Source organism: Periplaneta americana, chromosome 6 (assembly GCF_040183065.1).
Source record: "Periplaneta americana isolate PAMFEO1 chromosome 6, P.americana_PAMFEO1_priV1, whole genome shotgun sequence".
Classification (NCBI taxonomy): domain Eukaryota; kingdom Metazoa; phylum Arthropoda; class Insecta; order Blattodea; family Blattidae; genus Periplaneta; species Periplaneta americana.
Genome location: NC_091122.1, coordinates 130,649,933 through 130,668,188, shown reverse-complemented (window position 1 = coordinate 130,668,188; position 18,256 = coordinate 130,649,933). Strand labels below are relative to the sequence as shown.

The 18,256-nt window shown below is 34.4% G+C and overlaps 1 non-coding gene across 1 annotated transcript; it reads left to right on the top strand.

Moving 5' to 3' along the window:
* Positions 1-1,231: 1,231 nt before the first annotated feature.
* TRNAN-GUU (transfer RNA asparagine (anticodon GUU)) lies at positions 1,232-1,305 on the top strand. The gene has a single exon. It is a non-coding gene; the product is annotated as a tRNA-Asn (tRNA).
* Positions 1,306-18,256: the final 16,951 nt, after the last annotated feature.

The window sequence follows — 18,256 nt, the reverse complement described above, 5'->3', positions numbered from 1 at the left end:
GTGTCATTTCATTTAATATTTTTGTGTTAGAAATGTCGCTATTCTATTTTTCCCTAAGTGTGAAACAGAATAAAACCGTAGAGTTTTAATTTATTTTGTTTTATTGTTTCTTATGTATCAGAACTTAAGTAATTTTATGTTTTATATTTTGATTGTCTGAGTTAAGATATGTAACTGAGTCATTTAACCGAGGAGTTACAGATTTGGTAAATTGTTAGATAAGATATTCGCCTTAACCCATAGAGTGTGTTCTACTTTTTGAATTCACAAAGAATCTCTTCGATAGAAGTGAGCTAATATAGATCCCGAAAACTGTGATCAGATCCGTACAAACTAAATATATTAATTGAGATTGTCCGATTTTTAAAGAGCGTCTGATATCGTTTATATGATTTAATTTAGTTAATTTTATCGATGTGTTTTGTTATTTTCCTGGCACCGTCTAATTTGAATTCTAGCCAACAATTTTAACATCATGTACGGATTTAATATTAACATAAATTCTCCAAGAGTTTTTATTTTATTAGCTGTATGTTCCAAAATTTCTTCTACTTTTTATCCATGGTATGTATTAACTACTGAGCTCGCTAGTATTAATACATTAAACATAATCTCATACTTTTGACTCATTAATTCATTTATTTTATTCCATAGATCTTACATGAGCAATGAAGCTTTAAGATGTGGAACAAGTCAAAATTTTACAATATTACAATTTAGTAATTTTTTACAATTTTTACAACTTTGTGCAATTTTTTACAAGTTTTACAACTTTGTGCAATTTTTTACAATATTTTGCTATTTTGCTAACCTCTTAAAAAAAAGAGAAAAAAGAAAAAAACCTACTCAAAATTTTTTTTCAGAAATGCTTCACATAAGCGTAAATATTTTAATATTTTGTGTTTTGCATTTGTTCATTACCAATCAATATTATATTATGAAATAAATTCTTATACTATAGACCCCTTAATTCTTTTTTTTTTTTTTTTTAATCCTGAGTATTCTTATATAAATAAATTTTATTTGTCATGAGTTTGCTTAGAGAAAGAGGCAAACGTGTCTCTAGAGTGGAACAATATAGTAAAATTGATTTGCATATGAAATAATATTATGATATCTAATATAGGGATAAGACACAAGAAACCATTTTTTATTATTGTTTCCGCGCCAAGAGACTGACCGGCCTAGCTCGTGGAAGGTCCCTCAACTTCAGAACGCAATCGACTCGTCGGCCTCCGTGGCGCAATCGGCTAGCGCGTTCGGCTGTTAACCGAAAGGTTGGTGGTTCGAGCCCACCCGGGGGCGTTTAATTTTTTTTCTTCCAAATTAATTATTTTATTTCATCTGTAATATGACCGTACTTTGCCAACATTTTTGGTGTCAAAGATATGGAATAATCTTACTACTTAACACTGCAGAATGTGAATTTAAAAAATGTTCCATGCTTGTACCCAGGTTATTCATGCCCTTCACAAACAACATTTTTTTCAAAGCTGCAGAGGGTATATTAATTATTATTCGTTATTATTCTATGTACGTTTCTTTTGTGTTCAAATTAAAATTCAATTTTGTATGATGATTCTAAATAGTTAACCCCAATATGGCTTCGGGTTAAATAGAATTTCACCCATTAGATAATAAACTACAGGCCCATTACAATACGTGCCATTACAATTTACGTCATTTTGATTTTTTTAGTACTAGAATTATTGTAAACGTGTTGTGAACCTTTGAAAACATAAGTCCAAAACTTATGCGTAAAACATTTGTTTCGAAAATGTGCTTACTTAGGCTACTTACTGGCTTTTAGGAAACCCGGAGGTTCATTGCCGCCCTCACATAAGCTCGCCATTGGTCCCTATCCTGAGCAAGATTAATCCATTCTCTATCATCATATCCCACCTCCCTCAAATCCATTTTAATATTATCTTCCCATCTACGTCTCGGCCTCCCTAAAGGTCTTTTAACCTCCGGCCTTCCAACTAACACTCTATATGCATTTCTGGATTCGCCCATACGTGCTACATGCCCTGCCCATCTCAAACGTCTGGATTTAATGTTCCTAATTATGTCAGGTGAAGAATACAATGCGTGCAGTTCTGTGTTGTGTAACTTTCTCCATTCTCCTGTAACTTCATCCCTCTTAGCCCCAAATATTTTCCTAAGGACCTTATTCTCAAACACCCTTAACCTATATTCCTCCCTCAAAGTGAGAGTCCAAGTTTCACAACCATAAAGAACAACCGGTAATATAACTGTTTTATAAATTCTAACTTTCACACTTTTTGACAGCAGACTGGATGATAAAAGCTTCTCAACCGAATAATAACAGGCATTTCCCATATTTATTGCGTGTTTAATTTCCTCCCGAGTATCATTTATATTTGTTACTGTTGCTCCAAGATATTTGAAGTACTCCACCTCTTCAAAAGATAAATGTCCAATTTTTATATTTCCATTTCGTACAATATTCTCGTTACGAGACATAATCATATAGGCCTACTTTGTCTTTTCGGGATTTACTTCCAAACCTATCTCTTTACTTGCTTCCAGTAAAATTCCCGTGTTTATTTCGAAAATGTATAGTAAACAATTTTATCGGTTAATTAATGACGCTGTATCAACTACTTGGTTATTTAGAGTCAATGGAATTCGTGATAACGAGAAGGTATTTGGTGAGATGAGGCCGATAATTCGCCATGGGATGTGTATTTGACATTCGTCCTAAATTTGGGGGAAACATCGGGGAAAAAAGCTATCCGACCAGGTAATCAGCCCAAGTGGGATTCGAACCCTTAACTAAATTCACGCCAACCTCGGAATTTGAGACGCCCTCGCTAAACTTATCCTAGATAGACTAAATCCGATTACTATTCAGAAAAATGTCATACAAAAAGCACAGTGTGTATCGGACTTGGCGTACTTGCAGAAGTAGCCTTCTAGTAGCGGTTTGTCTTCTTGCTGCGTCTTCTGCAATCCATTAACTAATGAATCAATATCTTAGGCTGCTATTACGCTATCAAATTCTTTGACAAAGAATATGATAAAATATTTTATCAAAGATTGTTGATAAAAGGTAGGATTTGAGGTATATTACACTACAACCTAAAATTAGGAACAAAAACTCTCCTAACACTTGTTCCACAACAGTTAACACGTGTTCCGAGGATTTGTTGATACTAATATTCAAGCGTTAAGTTTATAATTTGTTGGTACTAGTATTTACGCGTTAAGTTTATAACACCATGAATGAAGAACAGTATTATGCTTGCTCAGCTACAATTAGTTCAATTATTACCATACATAAGCATTTTATTATAAAAGAAACGCCTGTGGGTTAAATCGTGGATTGCAAAACGTGATAAGAGAGGTATCCATCAGAATTGATTGAAAGAGCTACAATGCGAGGACTTCAAAAGTTATATAAATTATTATATATTATTATTATTATTATTATTATTATTATTATTATTATTATTATTATACAAATTATTTATTTACAACATTTAATTTCCTTCGCACTCCGATATCAGAATTCTTGTGGTAGCAACAGTCCAGTTATATTTGCGTTCCGCCATGTTTGTTTCAAGGTATACAAATCTTTTATCAAAGATAACAAAATGCACTTACATTTTATAAAAGATCTTTTATCAAAGAAACTTTTATAAAAGAAAACCCATTATACTGTTATATATTTTATAAAAGATCTTTGTCAAAGAAATTTGATAGTGTAATAGCAGCCTAATAGATATTCAAGACTTGCACAAGGGTGCTCTTATTCATTAGAAGGAACTGATAATACCTACAATTGCCTGATAGCGCGGCATCTAGCGGTAAAATCTGGAAACAACTCTAACGATAATCGACGACGACGACGACGACGACGATGATGATGATGATGATGATGATGATGATGATGATGATGATGATGATGATGATTTTGGCAGCGTTTAAAAATATTTCATGTCACACTATCTTCAGTCGTGTAATGTTTGAACATTAGAGAGGCAACAAAGACATAATTATGAAAAATCTAAACGCAAGATCTGTGCTAAAATCCTTCAGCGGTTAAAACATGAAGGGGTGGGAGTATAGGACAGCCAATGATTTTACAAGGTAGAACAAGCACGACAGGTCTCTTTCTACAAAGCGAACATCGGCGAATATCGAACTTCACCATACTCGACAAATTTGAACCGAACTTAGCGCCTCTAATGGACGACGTTAGTATGTATAGGCTTACTGTACATTGAATTTTAAAGCACTGGTTCCGTCTCCTTGTCTCATGTTTGCCCCGTCCCTAATAGCGGATAATGTTTGCAAGAAAGAAATAGAGAAAGAATGAATTAGATAATTTCTATTCTAAACGTTATGATAGTGTTTTAAAATTTAATTGTTAAATTATTACTAATAGCCAGGTACTGCTGGACCTAAGAGGAATGAGAAGGCAAGATGAAGACAGAGACATCTAGGAGAGTAAGTATCGAAGAGGCAAAGATCGGATGCGAGCTGTTTATTATTATTATTATTATTATTATTATTATTATTATTATTGATCGACCTGAGAAATTAACACGAATTTATGATGTTCAGTGATTCTTTATAACTCTAGAATCAAAACCTTTGTCATAGAACGTTTTGAGTTAAAGAAAGAACACGGAAGCAAAATATTTTCTTCGAGTTGACTTTGTAATAACAGTACTAATGTAAGGAAATGCATTTTGCTAGTTTAAATGCGCAAAATAATGTTATCATGGTCTGTAACGTGTGTGTCCAAACGCCTATAAAACCTGGAGATATTGCATGTCATGCATTCTCTGCTAAGGTCAATATCTTTCCATATAAAATAGGAAAAACGTCCTTAAAGAATATGCGCTGCGGGTTGCTTACGCCAGGGGTTACCTCGTACGAGTTACAATTGGGCATCTATGGTTTATAGTAAATTCAGGAAATAAGGCAAAAAGTAATAAATGATAAAAATAGGAAAAGAGTAAGTAGAAGAAAGATGTGGTGGGCAGTCATGTAAGAAAAATAGAAGAAAATAATAATAATAATAATAATAATAATAATAATAATAATAATAATAATAATTTTATTTATTTATTTATTTATTTATTTGTATTTAATGTGCTTACAACAACCAGTGGCCAATTACAATTCAAGCACAAAAAAATATATAAAAATACTAGCAATGATATAAATTACAATAATGTACAATGGAATAATTAAAATAATGGCAATTAAATAAAATAATAATTGCAAATGAAAGAATGGAATCATATAAATAGTAGGTATTACAAAGATATACAAGATGACGAGAATATTATAGTACATAATCTAAACAAAAGCCATAAATTAATAACATCTGACATAAAACTAAAAGGTATATACTACACATTAAATGGATCCAAGTTCAATCCAGGCAAATTAGCATATTTTATACATCTGCAGACCTGAGAGGGAGATTTAGAATTTCTATTATAACAAAATTTTATGAAATCTTAAACTCTTAGCAGGAATACGAATACTGATATTGCTTGTGAATGATTCACATCCAATATCACCCTTAATGACTTTACAAAAAAATAAATAATCAAGATCTTCACGTCTGGTAAATAAACTACAGCAATTAAAATATTTGCAGTTAATCTCGTATTTATACTCGGAATTAGGTAAAAAACTATAATAAGAACACAAGGAAATAAATTTTCTTTGGATATTCTCCAATTTAGCCGAGTCAGTGGAAGTAATGGAGTTCCATACTACGGATGCATATTCAAGCTTGGATCTAACCAATGTATAGTATAAAATTAATAGACACATAGGGGTATAAAAAGAATAAGTTTTAAATCTAATTAGACCAAGCATTCTTGATGAATGGGTATAAATCAGAGTGCTGCATTGAAGTTAAATCGCTCGCTTGAACTCGGTCGAGTGTCGCACTCTCGAGTGAGATATGATCGGTCGTGATACGCTCGTAATAAATAGAAGCACAGTACAAGGTCATCTCACCGACATGTCTTATCTTGTATGGAAGGCGACAGATAAGATACACATATGTTTTGCTCACACGGTAAAAATAAGGCTTTATTTTCTGCGTTTATGACAAACGTTTAATGGAACAGTCAATGGAACGTACCAAAACAAGAACATGAAGTTATAAATAAAATAGTATGAAAAACTTCGATATACAGTTATTATTGCTAATTAATAATTATTCAATATTTGATTTACCACATATATAATGTGATAGGTCCATACATAGTGTTCCGTCTATATACTGCGACAATGTAGAAACGTTTTACAATAGTAATATACGTTACAAGAGCGGTATGTTGACGTTTTCATGGTCGAGGAAAAGATTAAAAAACCAAACGTAGTTGAGCTTTTTTAATTTCCGAGAACATGAAAACAAACATACCGCTCGTGTATCGTACATTATTTTGTGCGAAGATCGTTTATTACATACCTGAAAGACGAATTTCTAATTAGTTGCAATGAAATCTCCATCTTGGTTTCTGTTTAATGACGGCAACTTCGGAAAACCAAAATATCTTTCTTCAAAATTGTTGCTATAAAATGTTTTCTGTGTTTATTATACTCCAACAGGCCGTGATATACGTCTGTCTCCCCCCCCCCCCAGTCTATAAATGCGAACTTCAAACAAACGGTAAGGTTATGTAATGATTTATTTTTCATTTTAATATTTTAACAATATTATTTATATAATATATTGCAGTAATAACATCCGCATCTGGAATCTTGTTGATTTTTTCACGACTTCCTTAATGTTACTTGTATCAGGAATGCAATAAGTTTCGTGGAGTAGTAGACTTTACTTAATTTTTGCAAGTATTTAAAAACAATAATTAACATTGCAATTTAGGTGAAATTGCAGTGCTAAGTTTCCAATTTATAATTATTACTATGTTAAACGTCTCTAAAAATAATATGTTAAAAGCCTAAAGCAGTAAAATGAATGTAGCGCTTAAGCGGTAAGAAGAGGGAAATTGTTATGCGTGTTAGGTTGGGAATACTGAATGTGGTATTTCACACTTACCGCGTATTGGTTCTGTGCGGAAAACAAGCAAATACGCACGATCTCGCACAAAATATTATTGATATAGCAGTAGATTAATAACAATATTAGTACAGAGATAACGTCACAGAAAATATAATAAAACGAATAATCATGCTGCACAACTGTTACAGACGCAAAGATTAATACACTAATTATTAGAGATTATTATTATTATTATTATTATTATTATTATTATTATTATTATTATTATTATTATTACTAGAAAGCTTGATACAGTTCTTGCATTATCGTGATTGTGTTCTCCGTTCATAATAATTGCATTTACATCCAATAACATCTAACAGATGTGGCAAAAACAAAATCACTCCTCTGGGGGGGGGGGGGAACATCTACCTACAACATTTATATTACATTTTAAAGCAAGTTTTGTAGTTGTACTATGGAGAGGTTAGTTAAACACTGCAAAGTTTTGAAATTATAAACATCTGATGTTACTACACAGTTCATCACTGTAACAAGAACGAATGTTTAACGCTCGGCTTATACCATTCGAGGATCTATCGCTCGTGACAATTTTACCCAACATGCATGTGCGCTACCTATCGGATTATGCGCTCGAGCGAAAACGTCCGATGCAGACCTCTGGTATAAATATATTGCACATGAGCATGGAAATATAGTTTAGAATCAAGTAAGACACCAAGATCTCTAATATAATCTTTCTTAGTAATTATGACATTACTAAGACAATATAATAATAATAATAATAATAATAATAATAATAATAATAATAGTAGTAATGCGATAGATTAATAAATGGAATCCAAACTACCAGACTAGCAAGAGAGGGCGTTATAGAAGTGCCATATAGAAAGCATTAAAAATGTTCACAAGTTAACATGTGCTCCGTTCGCTATTTTGGACGTGGTGGAACACACAGTAACTTAAGGAAGGAGCACACGGGTGTACTTTCCGCTCGCTCTCCTGATCCACTGTCAAGACACTGTAATTCCGTCGGCCCCTTATTGTTTCCGAGCAACAGGTTGTTATGACAAACCCGAAGAAGCACATGTGTAAATATCCTAAGGGGTTTATATCACCGTCTTCCTGCGTTGCACTAAACCTAATTACTGGGAACACAGTCTGAGTCTGAACTGAAGATTCTGCGAGTGCACGTGATGTTCTAAAGAAGATAGGCTACTTTCTTTGCTTGTGCAATGCGACTTTCTAGCTCTGTTGTAAGTTATAGGCTATATTATTATTATTTTATTTTTCCCATCAAAATCTTCTAATACTCTTTCGGAGGAACGGTGTTTCTTTGAGTGACACAAATGGCCACATGCTTCTAGCTTACATACAGTGAATAACAGAAATATTCGGACACTTAATATTCCAAATGTTTATGTGTATGTTACTAAACATGCAAATTAAGCTTTCAGGATTAACTCCCTGTAAAGTTAATTTGAATAATTTCGAGGGAAAAATTGTTCCGGGGCCGGGTATCGAACCCGGGACCTTTGGTTAAACGTACCAACGCTCTCCCACTGAGCTACCCGGGAACTCTACCCGACGGGTAGAGTTCCCGGATAGCTCAATGGGATAGCGTTGGTATGTTACTAAACATGTTTGCAAAAACGCAGAAATTACGCTTGCGGTTACGTCAAATAAACCAATTTGCATAACATGGGCATAAAAAGAGCTTGCTAATGAAATGGTATGTTAATATATTTATATAAAAATAAACAAATATACAATTTACTGCGTAACAAAAATATTCGGACAGTCCTGTTGGTCCTATTCTGTACACCCCTGTTGATCACTTACATTACACAGTAGGTGGAGGTACCGAGTTTCAGTAATATGCGAGAGTACTTAGTCTTACTTGTGCTGTCGTTTCAGCAAGACGGAACACAAAATGGGGCTTAAAGGTAAGCAAACAACATTTAATCAGAGGCAGTTAGTGATATTCCATCACGAAAAAGGGAAAACCATTCGAAACATTGCACATTTACTTCAGATGAAGAGAAATACAGTGTCTGACATAATTCTCAGATATAAAAACGAGGACAGAATAGAGCTGAGAAAGCAAACAGGACGCCGAAAAGTCTTCACAGACAGAGAAGAATCTCTTATTATCAGACAGATTAAAAAGAACCCTCGTATAAGTGCCCCGAAGTTAGCTTCTGAAATTGAATCGGCTACGGGTAAAAAAGTGCATGCCCAAACAATTAGAAGGGCGATACATAAACGGGGCTACAACGGAAGAATAGCACGAAAAAAGCCTTATGTTTATGAAAGGAACAGACGTAAACGACTTCAGTTTGCTAAGGAATATGAAAATAAAGGCGAAGATTGGTGGGAAAAGGCTCTTTTTTCTGATGAGAGGAAATTCAATGTTTTTGGCAGCGATAGTAGACAAATGGTCTGGAGAAAGCCTAAGGAGGAAATGAAAATCAAGAATATGAGACCTACTGTTAAACACAGTGGAGGAAATGTGATGATTTGGGGGTGCATGTCAGCTTCTGGGGTTGGTGAATTGGTGTTCATCGAGGATATCATGAAGAAGGAAGACTACCTACATCTCCTACAACACAATTTAATAAAAAGTGCAGAAAAGCTTGGGATTGAAAAGGAGTTTATGTTTTACCAGGACAACGATCCCAAGCATAACTCCTATATTGTACAAGAATATCTGCTCTACAAATGTCCTAAAGTGCTTCATCCTCCTCCACAATCGCCGGATTTGAACTCTATTGAACATTTATGGAAAGAACTTTACAGGAGGGTTCGATCAAGGCCTATTTCTTCTAAAGAAGAGCTGAAAGCAAGACTTCAAGAAGAATGGGTGAAAATTCCTATAGACATAACAAAAAAATTAGTACATAGCATGCCACGCCGTCTGAAAGAGGTTATTAAACAGAAGGGTGGTCCTACAAGGTACTAATAATGAGCTGGAATAGTATTCTTTGTTTTCAAAAAGTGTCCGACTATTTTTGTTAGTATTAGAAGTCAAATGTTTTCTTTTATGTTTTAATAATTAGAAGAACATTAAGTTAATTGGAATTGTTCTGTTGAAAATGTTTATATGAAATGGGATAGGTCTACTTTTAGGGAAAAAATAAGAAAAGTTTATTTTTATATATTTATATGTAAATATATGTCATTGAATTGTTAGTTGACGGATGTCCGAATATTTTTGTTACTCACTGTAGATGAATCCCACAGCTGCGAGACTATATTTCAAGGACACTAGATCGCACAGACGTTTTACTTCCCCCTCCCCCTCCCCTCTTGTTTCATTAAGTTATATAGTGTCTTGTGTATTTCTTTTCCTTCATTTTTATTTTGTGAGTTTTAGAACTAGCTTTGGACCGCATCCTTGGTGTACATAGTAGTAACTAAGGTGTCCGGGTTTGATTCTCGGCTGTGCTCAAGAAATTTGTCAAAGGTGTAGAGTCTGGAGTGTGGTCCATCTAGTACAGCCGTGGCGAAAATGTGACTCGCAATGATAGCTAGGGCTAGGATTTTGATGAAATTGCATCTTTTTTCTAGTAAGCCAGAAACATAGCTGCTTTAGTATTTATATATTATGTGATAAACTGAGTGTTTTAAAACTTATATTTGTTAAGGATTTTTTTTGCATTTTTTATCTCTTACAACTCATAAGAGCATTTTTTTGTTTTATTCGGTCATTTTTGGGGCATTTTCATTTAATTTTACCCATAAATCCCCATTAATAATGTAAGATATTATTTATTTCCTTTGATATTTTCTCTACATATTTTTTCAATTAATACCCATTATTTTGTATAATATTTTAATCGTTTTTCCACACAAATATTGTCATTTTAACATAGTACACCCCCACTTAATGGATCAGTCCAACCTCCCCCTCAATATAAGACTCCTCTATACCTGCTAGTTGCGGATAAGAGTGGCCTTGTGGTGGGCTACATGGAACTACATCAGCTAAAATAATTAATTAAAGTGTTCTACATAGAAAAATTATGTAAAATTAAATAAACTTGAATGTTGGTACCGGTACTAGAATTTAATTGAATTACTAGTCTAAACATTAATATTCCTACTAAGCCAATTATGTAAGATCAATTTTTAGGGCATTTTTAAGAGCATTTTTGAAAGATTTTTAGTTCATAAATGCATTGTTTTAGGACATTTTTTCATGATTTATAGGTCATCAAAATCCTAGCCCTAATGATAGCTATGCATTTCTCTTGCTTCCTACCTCCCCCAACCCCCACCCTCTCACTCACTGTAGTCAAACTCCGTTCCATTTGTATTTGTCTCTGGTCTGCGAGTGACGTATCATCGCAATGTCTCTCTCGAAACCATGTATCTCTGCAAAACGAAAGTTTCAAGTAGGATGGGAGGACACATTTTTTGGCTGCCAATATGATACGAATATTAATTGTATTATTTGTTCACAAGTATTACGAGGAAAACGGTTGTATAACATAAAACGGCATTATACTACATGTCGCTCATGAAACATTAAAAGCTTAAGTATTATTATTATTATTATTATTATTATTATTATTATTATTATTATTATTATTATTATTAATATCATCATCATCATCTCTGTACATCGACCCTTTTTCAGCAGATGTACGAATAATGCGGTTAGATCTTCAATTTGAACTCACAGATTTACAAAGTGATGTTAAATGAAAGCTAGAGGTAAGGGGTTGACGAATGTTGAACTTTTCAAATCTTTGCCAAAAGATAAATATCCGAAGCTTCGTACTTTCGCTTGCTCTGTTGAAGCCATGTTCGCTACAACTTACGTTGATGGAAAATTATTTTCAACAATGAAAATAGTGAAAACCAAATCTAGATCACGACTGACAGACAAATACCTTCGTGATCAACTACGACTGGCAGTGACATAATTCCTGATTTTGAAACTCTGTCGCAGAGACATTCTGAAGACAGTTAAGTTTAGGTTGTGATAATATGTCCTATGTTTTCTTGTTCATTTCTTTCTTCGTTACACGTACTAAACATTAGTTTGTAACCTTATACTGTATAAAATTATATTTAAGTGCTTGACGTAAGGAAAATGAAAATCCGTTAATAAGTCAGACAGTTGCTTGACTTCCCCTTCGGGTGTCCGCCTCCCTCCATAGGTGCTATGCACGTTGCAGGTTACACAGTGGCTCGGCGCAAGATCACATTTTCGCCACGGCTGATCTAGTCCCATGATTTGAAAAATTCAGGAACCTCGTTTTATAGCTAATTTCATTTAATGAAAAATCGATTACATAGTAAATAATCTGTCCTCAAATAGAGAATGATTTAAGGGATCTAGAAATATCATACAAATAATTTTTTTAAATATATAAATGTTCATTCATTCATAGTGTTCTGCCCAAGGATAGGTCTTTTACTGCAAACCCAGCTTTCTCCAGTCTTTCTGTTTTCTGCCTTCCTCTTTGTCTTCGCATATGATCCATATATCTTAATGTCGTCTATTACCTGATATCTTCTTCTGCCCAGAACTCTTCTCCCGTTCACCATTTCTTCCAGTGCATCCTTCATATGTACTTCGGTACATCATAGTAATATGATCACTTAGTGATTCAAGACGGCGCTTATTCCGTCGGATCCCGGCCACTTAGTCACTCGTAATGGGTGCACCTCTGCACATAGTGTGTTGGACATTGTGCCACTGTCACATATTCTGTGACACAGTACATGAGGGTAGGCCACCAAAGAGAAAACTGAGAGGTAGAACTTAAAATGAGAAGGATTCGATCCGGCATCGGAACTGGAATCCGGTGTGACTTACTTGATAAAGTGTCAGCACGTAGAGCTGAAAACCCGGATTCGGGTCCCATTGCTGGAGAGAATTTTTCTCTGTTCTATCCATCCTTCATCATAATATTATAACGCAGAATTCCTGCACGGAAATATCATATAGATACTTCGGTACATTATAATAATAAGAAAAGCAGACATAGGCCTATACATATTTGTCTTAAATTGTTTTTTGTTAGTAAAATAACATGTACAAAAATACAATCTTAGTTCTTCCCTGAAGGAGTAAAAACTCGTGCTCAGGTAGATAACTAAACACAAAGATAAACACAAACAAAGATAATTATTTGACACAAACTGGGTCAAGAAAAAAAAATTACAGGAATAAATTAACTTTAAAAACACAATTTCAATTTTAACAATTTAAATCATACAAATACATATACATATTAAATCAATATATATCCTTTAAAGTCCACACCTGTGGAGTAACGGTCAGCGAGTCTGGCCGCGAAACCAGGTGGCCCGGGTTCGATTCCTGGTCGGGACAAGTTACCTGGTTGAGGTTTTTTCCGGGGTTTTCCCTCAACCCAAGATGAGCAAATGCTGGGTTTTCGGTGCTGGACCCCGGACTCATTTCACCGGCATTATCACCTTCATCTCATTCAGACGCTAAATAACCTAAGCTGTTGATAAAGCGTCGTAAAATAACCTACAAAAATATTTCTATTCTTTTAAAATTAAATTCCTAACGCTATTTTTGAAATATCTGATACTAAAATTTTCCAAATTTGGGTATTTATCAATTATTTTATTGTATAACCTTGGACCAAAGTAGCTACCATATTACAGTAATTATATTTTATATTTATATTTTATTTTATTTTATTTATTGCATTCTGACAACATTCTGTCAGTACACAGTTGCTGGCTTGGCGAATCGTTGTGGACAATTCCGCGGCAATCAACAAAGCACTCCGTAGTTAAATGCCTTGCTGATTCTGTGCAAATGTATAATACTGGCACATTATGATGATGGGTGGATGAAAGTTGAGATTAAAGAAACAGATAAGCAGATTATCAAAACAACAGGCCACCTTGTCGTCTACTTTGCACGTGCATACGATTTTGTACATTAGTCATGAGGACTTTGCAATGTGAACGACGTTGAAGTTAAGGAAGTGTTGATAGACTTCTTTGCGGTCGCTAAATTCGAATTCCGCCGCGTGTCAGTACATTGTAATGCAATTTTCGGTTTTCTACTTGCAGACGAGGCAAATCGGAATATTTTATTGTATAATGATAAGTCAAAGAAACTTCGACAGTGTGTAGAGTGCATTTGAGGAGCTTGGTATCAAAATTGGACAACTCTACTTTTGCTTTTTTTACAGGAGAGGCGAAAAAGTAGATCCTTGGAAACCAATGTCACCGTTATACATATCTTTTTTTATTTTTAAACATTCTCATGGGTCATAGAAATATTTTTTCAGTCTCAATGTGTGATTGAAATTAATATACAGATCGAAATTTAAGTTTAAAATGTGGAGTTGTCCATCTCTGAAACTAAGTCATGGAGTTGTCTGTTTTTGAAACCAAATGAAGCCATATTTAAAGTGGAGTTGTCTGTTTTTGAAACCAAATGAAGCCATATTTAAAGTGGAGTTGTCTGTTTTTGAAACCAAATGAAGCCATATTTAAAGTGGAGTTGTCTGTTTTTGAAACCAAATGAAGCCATATTTAAAGTGGAGTTGTCTGTTTTTGAAACCAAATGAAGCCATATTTAAAGTGGAGTTGTCTGTTTTTGAATCCAAATGAAGCCATATTTGAAGTGGAGTTGTCTGTTTTTGAAACCAAATGAAGCCATATTTAAAGTGGAGTTGTCTGTTTTTGAAACCAAATGAAGCCATATTTAAAGTGGAGTTGTCTGTTTTTGAAACCAAATGAAGTCATATTTAAAGTGGAGTTGTCTGTTTTTGAAACCAAATGAAGCCATATTTAAAGTGGAGTTGTCTGTTTTTGAAACCAAATGAAGTCATATTTAAAGTGAAGTTGTCTGTTTTTTAAACCAAATGAAGCCATATTTAAAGTGGAGTTGTCTGTTTTTGAAACCAAATGAAGCCATATTTAAAGTGGATTAATCTGTTTTTGAAACCAAATGAAGCCATATTTAAAGTGGAGTTGTCTGTTTTTGAAACCAAATGAAGTCATATTTAAAGTGAAGTTGTCTGTTTTTGAAACCAAATGAAGTCATATTTAAAGTGAAGTTGTCTGTTTTTGAAACCAAATGAAGCCATATTTAAAGTGGACTTGTCTGTTTTTTTAAACCGAATGAAGCCATATTTAAAGTGGAGTTGGCTGTTTTTGAAACCAAATGAAGCCATATTTAAAGTGGAGTTGTCTGTTTTTGGTACCAAACGAAGCCATATTTAAAGTGAAATTGACTACTTTTGAACCTAAGTCTCTTCTAACTCGGTTTCAAAGCAAATTTACGTAAAATAGTACTTATTCATCCACAAACCGATTATATAAACAATCAGTCATGTTGGATTCGCGATGCGTGATAGGAAAAGGTGTTACGAATGTGGGCTTCTCATTGGTTATTAAAGGAATTGTCCTAATTTGAAACCAAGTCACAGTGGAGTTGTCTACAATTTTATTCTAAAGCTCACAATTACTGTAAGTACTGTTTTCGCTCTGTTCTGTCCGTTTTTTGAACCTAAACAGTTCCAGAATCGCATTCAGCACACAAAATTCTATGAGAAACAAACAGTATCTCGAAATCGCAAGAAATGGAGTTGTCTAACTTTGATACTATGCTCCTCATTTTATTTTAGAACAGCTTAGCCACAAGGAAATTAGTAATTTTGAATTAGTTTTATCAACGAAGCCTAAAGAAAAATGTGCCAGGAGACTACTGTACTCCCACCAGGAGAAAATCTCAGGGGAATGAGACGCAGCGGGGTAATGCTATGAATGAAAGTTGATGTCATAAGGTGACACACGTGGGTACACGCATCTCCATTGGCTAACTCTCAAAGCACAAACGATAACACTAATACACATATGAAGAGTCCACACAAGTGTGATGGATGTCATTTGGAATACATTTTGCAGGAGAAGCAATTGAAAGTTTGAAATGCTTAACGCTCAAAACTTAACTGTGATTTTCCGATCATTACTGGACAATGAATATCAGTGTTAATGCTATATAACTCTGTGTGTACATTCTATATGTCTTAAGCTATGCATTGACAGTCCATCATTCTTGCAGTGGACTCTTCATATATTTATACTACCCTAGTTACAAAATTAGATCACGGTTAATTTCCTGATCTTTTAATCCCACCATACAGGAAATAACATATGCAGGAGAGCGCATGTTTTTTAAGCTGACGTTATAATGGTAATATTATCTATCTACTTCGCTCCAATAGATGACGGTTAATCTCCTGGTTGAAGAACAGTACTGCTTTAGTAGCGAGTCTGAGGACAACTTTAACAGCTCATAGTGTCTTATTCTTATGTATAGTCTAACAGAAAAATCATCAATAATAGTAAACTGCTTAAAATAAAATAAGTCTTGTTTTCAGTTTTAACAGTGCATATTCTGTTATTTTTGTGCATATATCTTGGTGTTTAAGTGCTTATGTGTATACATATTTTGCCGTTTTTTAGTGCACATGAATTCGCCCCCCACTGATCAGTAGGCCTATCTGTAATTGAAGAAAAAACACGTTAAATAAATAGTATCATACTATTCGTATCATAGTCGCCGCCATAATATTAGAGTTGTCTTCGGAGACGTGTCGTTGCTCACCCCACGCAAATTTTAGGAAATGTTAAATTAGTGACACACATTATTTGACCTCTGGCGCGCCTTTGAAACAAATGAATCATAACACGTTTATCTGTAGCTATGACGTCAACACAATAATTTCTAATCTCTCGTGGATACACATATCTGAAATGCCAACGTTAAATTCTTTTGTTAAACCAGAGCCAAGGTTTCCTGAACTGCTGCCAATGACGTAGATTTCGGATGATCAATGATCGCATACCAGACTTTGTAACTTGTTTCGAATAAGAGCAGAGTATAGCATTCGGTCAAATGTAATCAACAATAAACAGTGCAAACATATTTTAAGAACATAAATACTGTACATCACTCCATCGAATTTTTAAGTATATCTATTGAAAAAAAAAAAAAAAAGATTTTATGTGCCTAACAAAACAAAGATATGAAATTATGCACGAAAAAATGCTAAAATGTTTGAACTTTCCTATTGCACACCTCAATAATGCCAAATTCATTAGGCTTCTTTTTTTAAACTACCATAATTCTAACTGTTGTAGATTGAATTTTCATATACAGGATGATTCAGAAGAAATAGTAATATTTTAGAACAGGCCTGCACAAGGTTTGCGCTCTCCGAGCCGGCTCACAGCTCATGAGCGGAATGCAGATATTAGCTGCGCTCAGTATAGGGTGGACTGGAAGAAGGGGTGATCTCGTACAAAATATACACAAAAAGGAAGTACTAGTACGAGTGTTTATGAAATGAATTCCCGTTCGGTGTTTGCAAACTATCTTGGACTTATTAATTAATACAGAAATATTTATTTTACAGAAATAATAGAAATTTTATACCTACAAAAATGTACAATATCATTTTGTTATATTTTTATTTATCAGTACATGAAAACGAGGTTTTATGCTGTTGGCAGCTGAAAGGAACAGTAGCCTACTGATCGTAATGATCGTTACAGATGTTCGATGCCTGCCTTTATTAAAGTTGATTGTAGAAAACAGTTGCTCACAAATATAAATGTTGAGACAAACATAGCAATCATTTTCACAGCCAGCCTGTGTAGTCGTGGATATTATTGCTAATGTTTAGTCTTGTAAAACTCAACCAGGCTAGTAGTATTATTCAAACGATCTTAAGCCCTTGGGCCACATTGGAGATCAATAAGTCCGAGCTGTTAAATCGTTAAATGTTATGTTTTATTTAACGACGCTCGCAACTGCCGAGGTTATATGAGCACACTTAAATGCAATCGACCTGGTCCGGAATCGAACCCGCAACCTCGGGCATAGTAGGCCAGCGGTATACCAACTGCGCCAACCAGGCCCACCCGTAACTTATATGGCATTTTTTCAACTGGTGTTGAAGAATTTATTATGATAACTTTAAACTTCTTTCCAAATAAGACAAGATTTTTAGTAGGTTATTTTACGACGCTTTATCAACAGCTTATGTTATTTAGTGTCTGAATGAGAAGAAGGTGATAATGCCGGTGAAATGAGCCCGGGGTCCAACACCGAAAGTTACTCAGCGTTTGCTCATACTGAGTTGAGGGAAAACCCCGGAAAAACCTCAACCAGGTAACTTGACCCGGGAATCGAACCCGGGCCACCTGGTTTCGCGGCTA